The 11,006-nt window shown below is 62.8% G+C and overlaps 2 non-coding genes across 2 annotated transcripts; both read right to left on the reverse strand.

Annotated features, from left to right (window-relative positions):
* Positions 1-1,831: 1,831 nt before the first annotated feature.
* Positions 1,832-1,950, reverse strand: LOC131869645 (5S ribosomal RNA). Its single transcript, XR_009368027.1, has one exon. It is a non-coding gene; the product is annotated as a 5S ribosomal RNA (ribosomal RNA).
* A 5,915-nt stretch (positions 1,951-7,865) lies between these two features.
* On the reverse strand, positions 7,866-7,984 carry LOC131869646 (5S ribosomal RNA). The gene has a single exon (XR_009368028.1). It is a non-coding gene; the product is annotated as a 5S ribosomal RNA (ribosomal RNA).
* Positions 7,985-11,006: the final 3,022 nt, after the last annotated feature.

An 11,006-nucleotide genomic window follows, 5' to 3' on the forward strand; every position in this document is an offset into this window, starting at 1 on the left:
CGCCGCGGTGGGCACCATGGCGTGCACGAAGTCGGAGCCCGGTTTGCCCCGGGTGCGCACCTCGCGTGCACCTTCGCCGGGGTGGGCACCTCGGCTGGGTTGCGCGCCCTGGTGCGCACCAAGGAGCGCTCCGAAGTGTGCTCCAAGGTGCGGCGTGCACGAAGTCGGAGCCCGGTTTGCCCCGGGTGCGCACCTCGCGTGCACCTTGGCGCGGTGGGCACCATGGCGTGCACGAAGTCGGAGCCCGGTTTGCCCCGGGTGCGCACCCCGCGTGCACCTTCGCCGGGGTGGGCACCTCGGCTGGGTTGCGCGCCCTGGTGCGCACCAAGGAGCGCTCCGAAGTGTGCTCCAAGGTGCGGCGTGCACGAAGTCGGAGCCCGGTTTGCCCCGGGTGCGCACCTCGCGTGCACCTTCGCCGCGGTGGGCACCTTGGCTGGGTTGGGCACCATTGAGCGCTCCGAAGTGTGCTCCAAGGTGCGCACCATGGCCCTCCAAGGTGCGCAGCATGGCGTGCACGAAGTCGGAGCCCGGTTTGCCCCGGGTGCGCACCTCGCGTGCACCTTCGCCAGGGTGGGCACCTCGGTGCGCACACCTTCTCAATGTTTTCTTGCCTTTTCTGGAAATTGGTGAAGGCAGCGCATCAAAGGTGCGCACCTCGGTGTGCTCCGAGGTGCGAACCCGAGAGCGCTCCGAGGTGCCCACGAAGTCGAAAGTCGGGTTAATTGCATTGTTTTCCCCGGGTGCGCTCCGAGGTGCGCAACATCGGTGCGCACCAAGGAGGGCTCCGAAGTGTGCTCCAAGGTGCGCACGATTCGGAGCTCGGTTTGCCCGGGGTGCGCACACCTTGGCTGGGTTGCGCACCCTTTGTGCGCTCCAAGGTGCGCACGAAGTCGGAGCTCGGTTTGCCCCGGGTGCGCACCTTCGCCAGGGTGCGCACCTTGATGCGCACGCCTTGGCTGGGCTGCGCACCTTGGTGGGCGCCATGGTGCGCACCTTTCGTGCGCTCCAAGGTGCGCACGAAGTCGGAGCTCGGTTTGCCCCGGGTGCGCACCTTGGTGGGCGCCATGGTGCACTCCGAGGTGCCCAAGATTGGTGCGCACCAAGGAGCGCTCCGAAGTGCGCTCCAAGGTGCGCAGGTGCGCGCGAAGTCGAAAGTTGGGTTAATTGTCCGGTTTGCCTCGGGTGCGCACCTTGCGTGCACCTTCGCCAGGGTGGGCGCCTTGGTGCGCACACCTTGGCTGGGCTGCGCACCCGGGCGCGCACACCTTGGCACCCGCGTTTCCTTCATTTTAAATTTTTTTTTTTTACAATCTCTCAAGTGGGAAATTCTATAATCTCAACTTTTTTTGCCTTTTCAGGAAACTTTTGAATGGAGCGCATCATTGGTGCGCTCCGAAGTGTGCTCCAAGGTGCGCACCTCTGGTGTGCTCCAAAGCTCTCTCTAGCTGCGTGCACCTGCCCCGGCCGCGCACCCGGCCCCGCCCAGCTTCGCTCACCTGTCCCGGGCGTCTGGTGCGGAACCTTAGAGTAAGAAACATCACCGTGCACCTTGGCCAACGTGCGCGACTCGACCGAGCGCGCACTGGCCGAGGTGCACACCGATTTCACCTGGGTGCGCGCGCAGCACCTCGGGCGCACCGGGGTGCGCGCACAACGCCCGGGTTGCACCGTGGCCTGTGTGCTCGGGGCGCCTCGGGTGCGCGCTCGGTGTCGCCCCCGCGCGCGCGGTAGTGCGGGCAGCGCACCCCGGCCCGGCCCGGCCCCGACGAGAACGCAAACGGGCAAAAGGTTTATTCAAATAGCATTGCGACGCCCGGCGAAAAACTAAAAAAGGGTGCAACACCGGGACTTCCCGGGAGGTCACCCATCCCAGTACTACTCCGGCCCAAGCGCGCTTAACTGCGGAGTTCTGATGGGATCCGGTGCACTAACGCTGGTATGATCGCACCCGTTATGAGCTTGTCGCAGTGTGTACTTAGCAAACCGCGACCCACGTGCGAATCCACCCCGGCCACCCACCCCCGTCGAGGTGCACACCCTCCCTCGCGAAGTGCGCCCCGTTCGCCAAGTGTGAGCCCTGCCCGGGTGCGCGCACCTTGCTAGGGCGTCGGGTGTGCACCCGGCCCGGCCTACGTGCGTGCACCTGGACGGGGCGTCGTGTGCGTGCAGTGTCCCGTCTGCAACGCGGTGCCCACACACCACCTCGGGCGCAACGACCTGCGCTCACATGTGGGCCGAGTGCACCTTGGTGCATGTTCGGGGCGCCTCGGGTGCACGCTCGATCTTGCCCCGGTGCACCAAGGCGCTCGGTTTGCCCCGGGTGCGCACTTGGTGCAAGGTGGGCACCCAAAATAGGGATCAAGCACCAAAACACAAGTTTCGGGATGCAAAATGGGACCCAAGGACCACAAATGCGTTCCAAGACCCATGATGGGTCCACGAGAACAAAAATGTGTTCCGAGACTTAATAAACAAATATTGGGTTTTAGGAGAAGAAACATGCTCTGATGCCCAAAACGAGAATCGACCCCGAAAAGGCCACAGGCCAAAAGTGGGATGCGAGACAAAAAAAAATGGGACCCGAGGACCAAAATTGGGTTCCCAGGTCGAAGACAGGGCAACCGGACAAGAAACGACCTCTAAGGCTCGAAATGAGTCCCGACGACTAAAACTTGACAAGAAGCACCCATCAGGCACCCAACTCGACACCCATGGGATGCCGACCCACCCGGGCTTCCACCTAGCACACCTTGGCACCCACCCACCCTCGCACCCAACCTCGCACCCAACTTAGCACCTTTGAACCCACATTGGCACTCACCCTGACCCTGGCACCTTGGAACCCACATTGGCACTCACCTTGACCCTGGCACCCACCTTTGCACTCACCTTGGGACCCACCCTGGCTCCCACCTCGGCACCCACCCAGACACCCACCTTGGTTCCTTGGCACCCACCTTGGATCCTTGGCACCCACCCCGACACCCACCTTGGCACGCAACTTGGCTACTTGCCACCCACCTTGGCTCCTTGACGCCCACCCCGACAACCACCCCGTGACCTACCCTGGCTAGGGTTGGTGCACACCCACCCTGGTGCCCACCTTGGCACCCACCCCATGACCCACCTTGGCACGCACCTTAGTACCCACCCCGTTACCCACCCTAGGACCCACCCCGTGACCCACCTTGGCCAGGGTGGGTGCCTTGGTGCGCACAACTTGCCTGGGCTGCACACCAGGGCGGGCTCAAGATGGCACCCGCGTTCCGTTTTTTTCACTATCTTTCAAAACGGAAATTTTAAAATCTCGTTTTTTTTTTTTTTTTGCCTTTTCTGGAAATTAGTGAAGGCAGCGCATCAAAGGTGCGCAATGCTGGTGCGAACCCGGGAGCGCTCCGATGTGTGCTCCAAGGTGCGGCGTGCACGAAGTCCGAGCCCGGCTTGCCCCGGGTGCGCACCTCGCGTGCACCTTCGCCGGGGTGAGCACCTTGGCTGGGTTGCGCGCCCTGGTGCGCACCAAGGAGCGCTCTGAAGTGTGCTCCAAGGTGCGGCGTGCACGAAGTCGGAGCTCGGTTTGCCCCGGGTGTGCACCTCGGGTGCGCACCTCGCGTGCACCTTCGCTGCGGTGGGCACCTTGGCTGGGTTGCGCGCCTTGGTGGGCACCATGCAGTGCACGAAGTCGGAGCCCGGTTTGCCCCGGGCGCGCACCTCCGCCAGGGTGGGCACCTTGGTGCGCACAACTTGCCTGGGCTGCGCACCAGGAAGGGCTCAAGATGGCACCCGCGTTCCGTTTTTTTCACTATCTTTCAGAACGGAAATTTTAAAATATCATTTTTTTTTGCCTTTTCTGGAAATTAGTGAAGGCAGCGCATCAAAGGTGCGCAACGCTGGTGCGAACCTGGGAGCGCTCCGATGTGTGCTCCAAGGTGCGGCGTGCACGAAGTCGGAGCCCGGTTTGCCCCGGGTGCGCCCTGGTGGGCACCATGGTGCGCACCAAGGAGCGCTCCGAAGTGTGCTCCAAGGTGCGGCCTGCACGAAGTCGGAGCCCGGTTTGCCCCGGGCGTGCACCGCGGGTGGGCACCTTGGTGCGCATGCCTTGCCTGGGCTGCGCACCAGGGCGGGCTCAAGATGGCACCCGCGTTCCGTTTTTTTCACTATCTTTCAAAACGGAAATTTTAAAATCTCATTTTTTTTTGCCTTTTCTGGAAATTAGTGAAGGCAGCGCATCAAAGGTGCGCACCTCGCTGCCCACCACGGTGCGCAACGCCGGTGGGCACCCGGGAGTGCTTCGAAGTGTGCTCCAAGGTGCTGCGTGCACGTTGTCGGAGCCCGGTTTGCCCCGGGTGCGCACCTCGCGTGCACCTTCGTCGGGGTGGGCACCTTGGCTGGGTTTGCCCCGGCTGCGCTCCGAAGCGGGGTTATTGGAGCGCCGCCTCTTTTTTTGTCGGAGCGTTTGGTGGGGTTTCTCGCATTGGCTCTTCCCAGGCCCGGTTGCCACCCTGGCGCGCACGAAGTCGGAAGTAGGGTTAATTGCCCGGGTGCGCACCTTTGCCAGGGTGGGCACCTTACCTGGGCTGTGCACCAGGGCGGGCTCAAGATGGCACCCGCGTTCCGTTTTTTTCACTATCTTTCAAAACGGAAATTTTAAAATCTCCTCTTTTTTTTGCCTTTTCTGGAAATTAGTGAAGGCAGCGCATCAAAGGTGCGCACCTCGCTGCCCACCTTGGTGTGCTCTGAGGTGCGCACCCGGGAGCGCTACGAAGTGTGCTCCAAGGTGCGGCGTGCACGTTGTCGGAGCCCGGTTTGCCCCGGGTGCGCACCTCGCCTGCACCTTGGCCGGGGTGGGCACCCTGGCTGGGTTTGCCCAGGGTGCGCTCCGAAGCGGGGTTACTGGAGCGCCCCCTCTTTTTTTGTCAGAGCGTTTGGTGGGGTTTCTCGCATTGGCTCTTCCCAGGCCCGGTTGTTGGGTGCGCTCCCACCCTGGCGCGCGCGAAGTTGGAAGTTGGGTTAATTGCCCGGGCGCGCACCTTCGCCAGGGTGGGCACCTTGGTGCGCACACCTTGGCTGGGCTGCGCACCAGGGCGGGCTCAAGATGGCACCAGCATTCCCTTTTTCTCACTATCTTTCAAAACGGAAATTTTAAAATCTCGTTTTTTTTTGCCTTTTATGGAAATTAGTGAAGGCATCGCATCAAAGGTGCGCACCTCGCTGCCCACCTTGGTGTGCTCCGAGGTGCCCACCACGGTGCGCTCCGAGGTGCCCACCACGGTGCGCAACGCCGGTGCGAACCCGGGAGCGCCCCGATGTGTGCTCCAAGGTGCGGCGTGCACGAAGCCGGACCCCGGTTTGCCCCGGGTGCGCACCTCGCGTGCACCTTGGTGCGCACACCTTGGCTGGGTTGCGCGGCCTGGTGGGCACCATGGTGCGCACCAAGGAGCGCTCCAAAGTGTGCTCCAAGGTGCGGCGTGCACGAAGTCCTAGCCCGGTTTGCCCCGGGTGCGCACCTTCGCCGCGGTGGGCACCATGGCGTGCACGAAGTCGGAGCCCGGTTTGCCCCGGGTGCGCACCTCGCGTGCACCTTCGCCGGGGTGGGCACCTCGGCTGGGTTGCGCGCCCTGGTGCGCACCAAGGAGCGCTCCGAAGTGTGCTCCAAGGTGCGGCGTGCACGAAGTCGGAGCCCGGTTTGCCCCGGGTGCGCACCTTCGCCGCGGTGGGCACCCTGGTGCGCACCATGGCGTGCACGAAGTCGGAGCCCGGTTTGCCCCGGGTGCGCACCTCGCGTGCACCTTCGGCGGGGTTGCGCGCCCTGGTGCGCACCAAGGAGCGCTCCGAAGTGTGCTCCAAGGTGCGGCGTGCACGAAGTCGGAGCCCGGTTTGCCCCGGGTGCGCACCTCGCGTGCACCTTCGGCGGGGTTGCGCGCCCTGGTGGGCACCATGGTGCGCACCAAGGAGCGCTCCGAAGTGTGCTCCAAGGTGCGGCGTGCACGAAGTCGGAGCCCGGTTTGCCCCGGGTGCGCACCTCGCGTGCACCTTCGCCGCGGTGGGCACCATGGCGTGCACGAAGTCGGAGCCCGGTTTGCCCCGGGTGCGCACCTCGCGTGCACCTTCGCCGGGGTGGGCACCTCGGCTGGGTTGCGCGCCCTGGTGCGCACCAAGGAGCGCTCCGAAGTGTGCTCCAAGGTGCGGCGTGCACGAAGTCGGAGCCCGGTTTGCCCCGGGTGCGCACCTCGCGTGCACCTTCGCCGCGGTGGGCACCATGGCGTGCACGAAGTCGGAGCCCGGTTTGCCCCGGGTGCGCACCCCGCGTGCACCTTCGCCGGGGTGGGCACCTCGGCTGGGTTGCGCGCCCTGGTGCGCACCAAGGAGCGCTCCGAAGTGTGCTCCAAGGTGCGGCGTGCACGAAGTCGGAGCCCGGTTTGCCCCGGGTGCGCACCTCGCGTGCACCTTCGCCGCGGTGGGCACCTTGGCTGGGTTGGGCACCATTGAGCGCTCCGAAGTGTGCTCCAAGGTGCGCACCATGGCCCTCCAAGGTGCGCAGCATGGCGTGCACGAAGTCGGAGCCCGGTTTGCCCCGGGTGCGCACCTCGCGTGCACCTTCGCCAGGGTGGGCACCTCGGTGCGCACACCTTCTCAATGTTTTCTTGCCTTTTCTGGAAATTGGTGAAGGCAGCGCATCAAAGGTGCGCACCTCGGTGTGCTCCGAGGTGCGAACCCGAGAGCGCTCCGAGGTGCCCACGAAGTCGAAAGTCGGGTTAATTGCATTGTTTTCCCCGGGTGCGCTCCGAGGTGCGCAACATCGGTGCGCACCAAGGAGGGCTCCGAAGTGTGCTCCAAGGTGCGCACGATTCGGAGCTCGGTTTGCCCGGGGTGCGCACACCTTGGCTGGGTTGCGCACCCTTTGTGCGCTCCAAGGTGCGCACGAAGTCGGAGCTCGGTTTGCCCCGGGTGCGCACCTTCGCCAGGGTGCGCACCTTGATGCGCACGCCTTGGCTGGGCTGCGCACCTTGGTGGGCGCCATGGTGCGCACCTTTCGTGCGCTCCAAGGTGCGCACGAAGTCGGAGCTCGGTTTGCCCCGGGTGCGCACCTTGGTGGGCGCCATGGTGCACTCCGAGGTGCCCAAGATTGGTGCGCACCAAGGAGCGCTCCGAAGTGCGCTCCAAGGTGCGCAGGTGCGCGCGAAGTCGAAAGTTGGGTTAATTGTCCGGTTTGCCTCGGGTGCGCACCTTGCGTGCACCTTCGCCAGGGTGGGCGCCTTGGTGCGCACACCTTGGCTGGGCTGCGCACCCGGGCGCGCACACCTTGGCACCCGCGTTTCCTTCATTTTAAATTTTTTTTTTTTACAATCTCTCAAGTGGGAAATTCTATAATCTCAACTTTTTTTGCCTTTTCAGGAAACTTTTGAATGGAGCGCATCATTGGTGCGCTCCGAAGTGTGCTCCAAGGTGCGCACCTCTGGTGTGCTCCAAAGCTCTCTCCAGCTGCGTGCACCTGCCCCGGCCGCGCACCCGGCCCCGCCCAGCTTCGCTCACCTGTCCCGGGCGTCTGGTGCGGAACCTTAGAGTAAGAAACATCACCGTGCACCTTGGCCAACGTGCGCGACTCGACCGAGCGCGCACTGGCCGAGGTGCACACCGATTTCACCTGGGTGCGCGCGCAGCACCTCGGGCGCACCGGGGTGCGCGCACAACGCCCGGGTTGCACCGTGGCCTGTGTGCTCGGGGCGCCTCGGGTGCGCGCTCGGTGTCGCCCCCGCGCGCGCGGTAGTGCGGGCAGCGCACCCCGGCCCGGCCCGGCCCCGACGAGAACGCAAACGGGCAAAAGGTTTATTCAAATAGCATTGCGACGCCCGGCGAAAAACTAAGAAAGGGTGCAACACCGGGACTTCCCGGGAGGTCACCCATCCCAGTACTACTCCGGCCCAAGCGCGCTTAACTGCGGAGTTCTGATGGGATCCGGTGCACTAACGCTGGTATGATCGCACCCGTTATGAGCTTGTCGCAGTGTGTACTTAGCAAACCGCGACCCACGTGCGAATCCACCCCGGCCACCCACCCCCGTCGAGGTGCACACCCTCCCTCGCGAAGTGCGCCCCGTTCGCCAAGTGTGAGCCCTGCCCGGGTGCGCGCACCTTGCTAGGGCGTCGGGTGTGCACCCGGCCCGGCCTACGTGCGTGCACCTGGACGGGGCGTCGTGTGCGTGCAGTGTCCCGTCTGCAACGCGGTGCCCACACACCACCTTGGGCGCAACGACCTGCGCTCACATGTGGGCCGAGTGCACCTTGGTGCATGTTCGGGGCGCCTCGGGTGCACGCTCGATCTTGCCCCGGTGCACCAAGGCGCTCGGTTTGCCCCGGGTGCGCACTTGGTGCAAGGTGGGCACCCAAAATAGGGATCAAGCACCAAAACACAAGTTTCGGGATGCAAAATGGGACCCAAGGACCACAAATGCGTTCCAAGACCCATGATGGGTCCACGAGAACAAAAATGTGTTCCGAGACTTAATAAACAAATATTGGGTTTTAGGAGAAGAAACATGCTCTGATGCCCAAAACGAGAATCGACCCCGAAAAGGCCACAGGCCAAAAGTGGGATGCGAGACAAAAAAAAATGGGACCCGAGGACCAAAATTGGGTTCCCAGGTCGAAGACAGGGCAACCGGACAAGAAACGACCTCTAAGGCTCGAAATGAGTCCCGACGACTAAAACTTGACAAGAAGCACCCATCAGGCACCCAACTCGACACCCATGGGATGCCGACCCACCCGGGCTTCCACCTAGCACACCTTGGCACCCACCCACCCTCGCACCCAACCTCGCACCCAACTTAGCACCTTTGAACCCACATTGGCACTCACCCTGACCCTGGCACCTTGGAACCCACATTGGCACTCACCTTGACCCTGGCACCCACCTTTGCACTCACCTTGGGACCCACCCTGGCTCCCACCTCGGCACCCACCCAGACACCCACCTTGGTTCCTTGGCACCCACCTTGGATCCTTGGCACCCACCCCGACACCCACCTTGGCACGCAACTTGGCTACTTGCCACCCACCTTGGCTCCTTGACGCCCACCCCGACAACCACCCCGTGACCTACCCTGGCTAGGGTTGGTGCACACCCACCCTGGTGCCCACCTTGGCACCCACCCCATGACCCACCTTGGCACGCACCTTAGTACCCACCCTGTTACCCACCCTAGGACCCACCCCGTGACCCACCTTGGCCAGGGTGGGTGCACCCACCCTGGTGCCCACCTTGGCACCCACCCATCCTAGCACCCAGCCTGTGACCGGGCTTGGAACCCAACCTTGCACCCGTCTTGGCCAGTGTGGGTGCGCACCCATCCTGGCACCCACGTTGTGACACACCCTTTAACCCACGCACCCTAGCAGCCACGTTGGCACCCACCTTGGAACACAACCTAGCAACTTGGCACCCACCCCGTGACCCACCTTGGCATCCACCATAGCAGTCGCCCACTTGGCACCCACCTTGGAACCCAAGTTGGCACCCACCTCGGCACCCACCTTGACACTTGTGGACCCACCTTGCCACTCACCCTAGCATCGACCCATCCTAGCACCCACCCTGGCACCTTTGCACCCTAGCACTCACCCATCCTAGCACCTAACCTGTGACCCACCTTGACACTCACCCTCGCACCCACCTTGGAACCCAACCTAGCACCCACCCACCCTGACACCAACCCTAGCACCTACCCACCCTTGCACCCACCCTGTGACCCATCTTGGCACCCACCCATCCTACCACTCAACCTATCACCCACCTTCTCACCCACCTTGGCATCCACCTTAGCACCCACCCACACTGGCACCTTGGCACCCACCTCGGGCAAGGTGGGTGCACACCCACCCTGACACCCAATTTAGAACCAACCGAGCATGTTACCCACCTTGGCACCCACATTGCAGCCCACCCTAGTACCCACCCTATGACCCACATTGGCATCCACACCCTAGCACCCAGGCACCTCGACACCCGCCTTGACACGCACCCTAGCACTAAACCTGTGACCCACCTTGGAACTCACCCTAGAACCCACCCACCCTGTGAACCACCTTGGCATCCACCTTAGCACCCACCCACCTTGGCACCCACTCTAGCACTCACCCATCCTAACACCCAACTTGTTACCCACCTTGGCACCCGCCCTCGCGTCCACCTTGAAACCCACCCTAGCACCCACCCACGCAGGAGCCCACCTTGGCACCCAACCTAACACCCACGCATCCTGGCACCCAACTTGTGACCCACCTTGGAACCCACCCTAGTACCCACCTTTGAACCCACTATATCACCAACCCACCTTGGCACCCACCCTATGACCCTCTTTGGAATCCACCCTAGCACGCACCCACCCTGGCACCCACCATGGAGCGCACCCTAGCACCCACCCACCTCGGCACGCACCTCAACACCCACCTTGGTGTGCGCACTGCGCCAACCTCTCAAAGACCCTATGTGGTGCGCTCCAAAGTGTACACCTTTGGTGCGCTCCAAGGTGCGCACCTTTGGTGCACACCGAGGTGCACACCAAAGTGTGCACCGAGGTGAGCACCAAAGTGCACTCCAAGGTGCACACCAAGGCGTGCACCTTTGGTGCGGTCAATGCAAACGAATTCGGAAGTTGGGGTCGATGTCCTAATCGCTGCTGCAGACTACACGTATGAGAATCGGACAAATAGCTTTATATAGGGGAGGTGTTGCGTTTGATGGGTCGACTCCCCTGGTTGTGTGCACTGCACCAACTTCAAAGACCCTGTCTTGTTTAAGAAGTCAAAAGTTGGGGTGGATGTCCTAATCATTGCTGCAGTCTACGCATGTATGAGAATCAGACAAATAGCTTATATAGGGGAGGTGTTGCATTCGGTGGGTTGACTCCCCTGGTTGTGCGCACTGCGCCAACCTCAAAGACCCCGCATAGCAGAAGAAGTCGGAAGTCGGATTTTGGTGAGCACCAAGGCGTGCACCTTTGGTGCGGT

The sequence above is a fragment of the Cryptomeria japonica genome, unplaced genomic scaffold (assembly GCF_030272615.1).
Source record: "Cryptomeria japonica unplaced genomic scaffold, Sugi_1.0 HiC_scaffold_255, whole genome shotgun sequence".
NCBI classification, from domain to species: domain Eukaryota; kingdom Viridiplantae; phylum Streptophyta; class Pinopsida; order Cupressales; family Cupressaceae; genus Cryptomeria; species Cryptomeria japonica.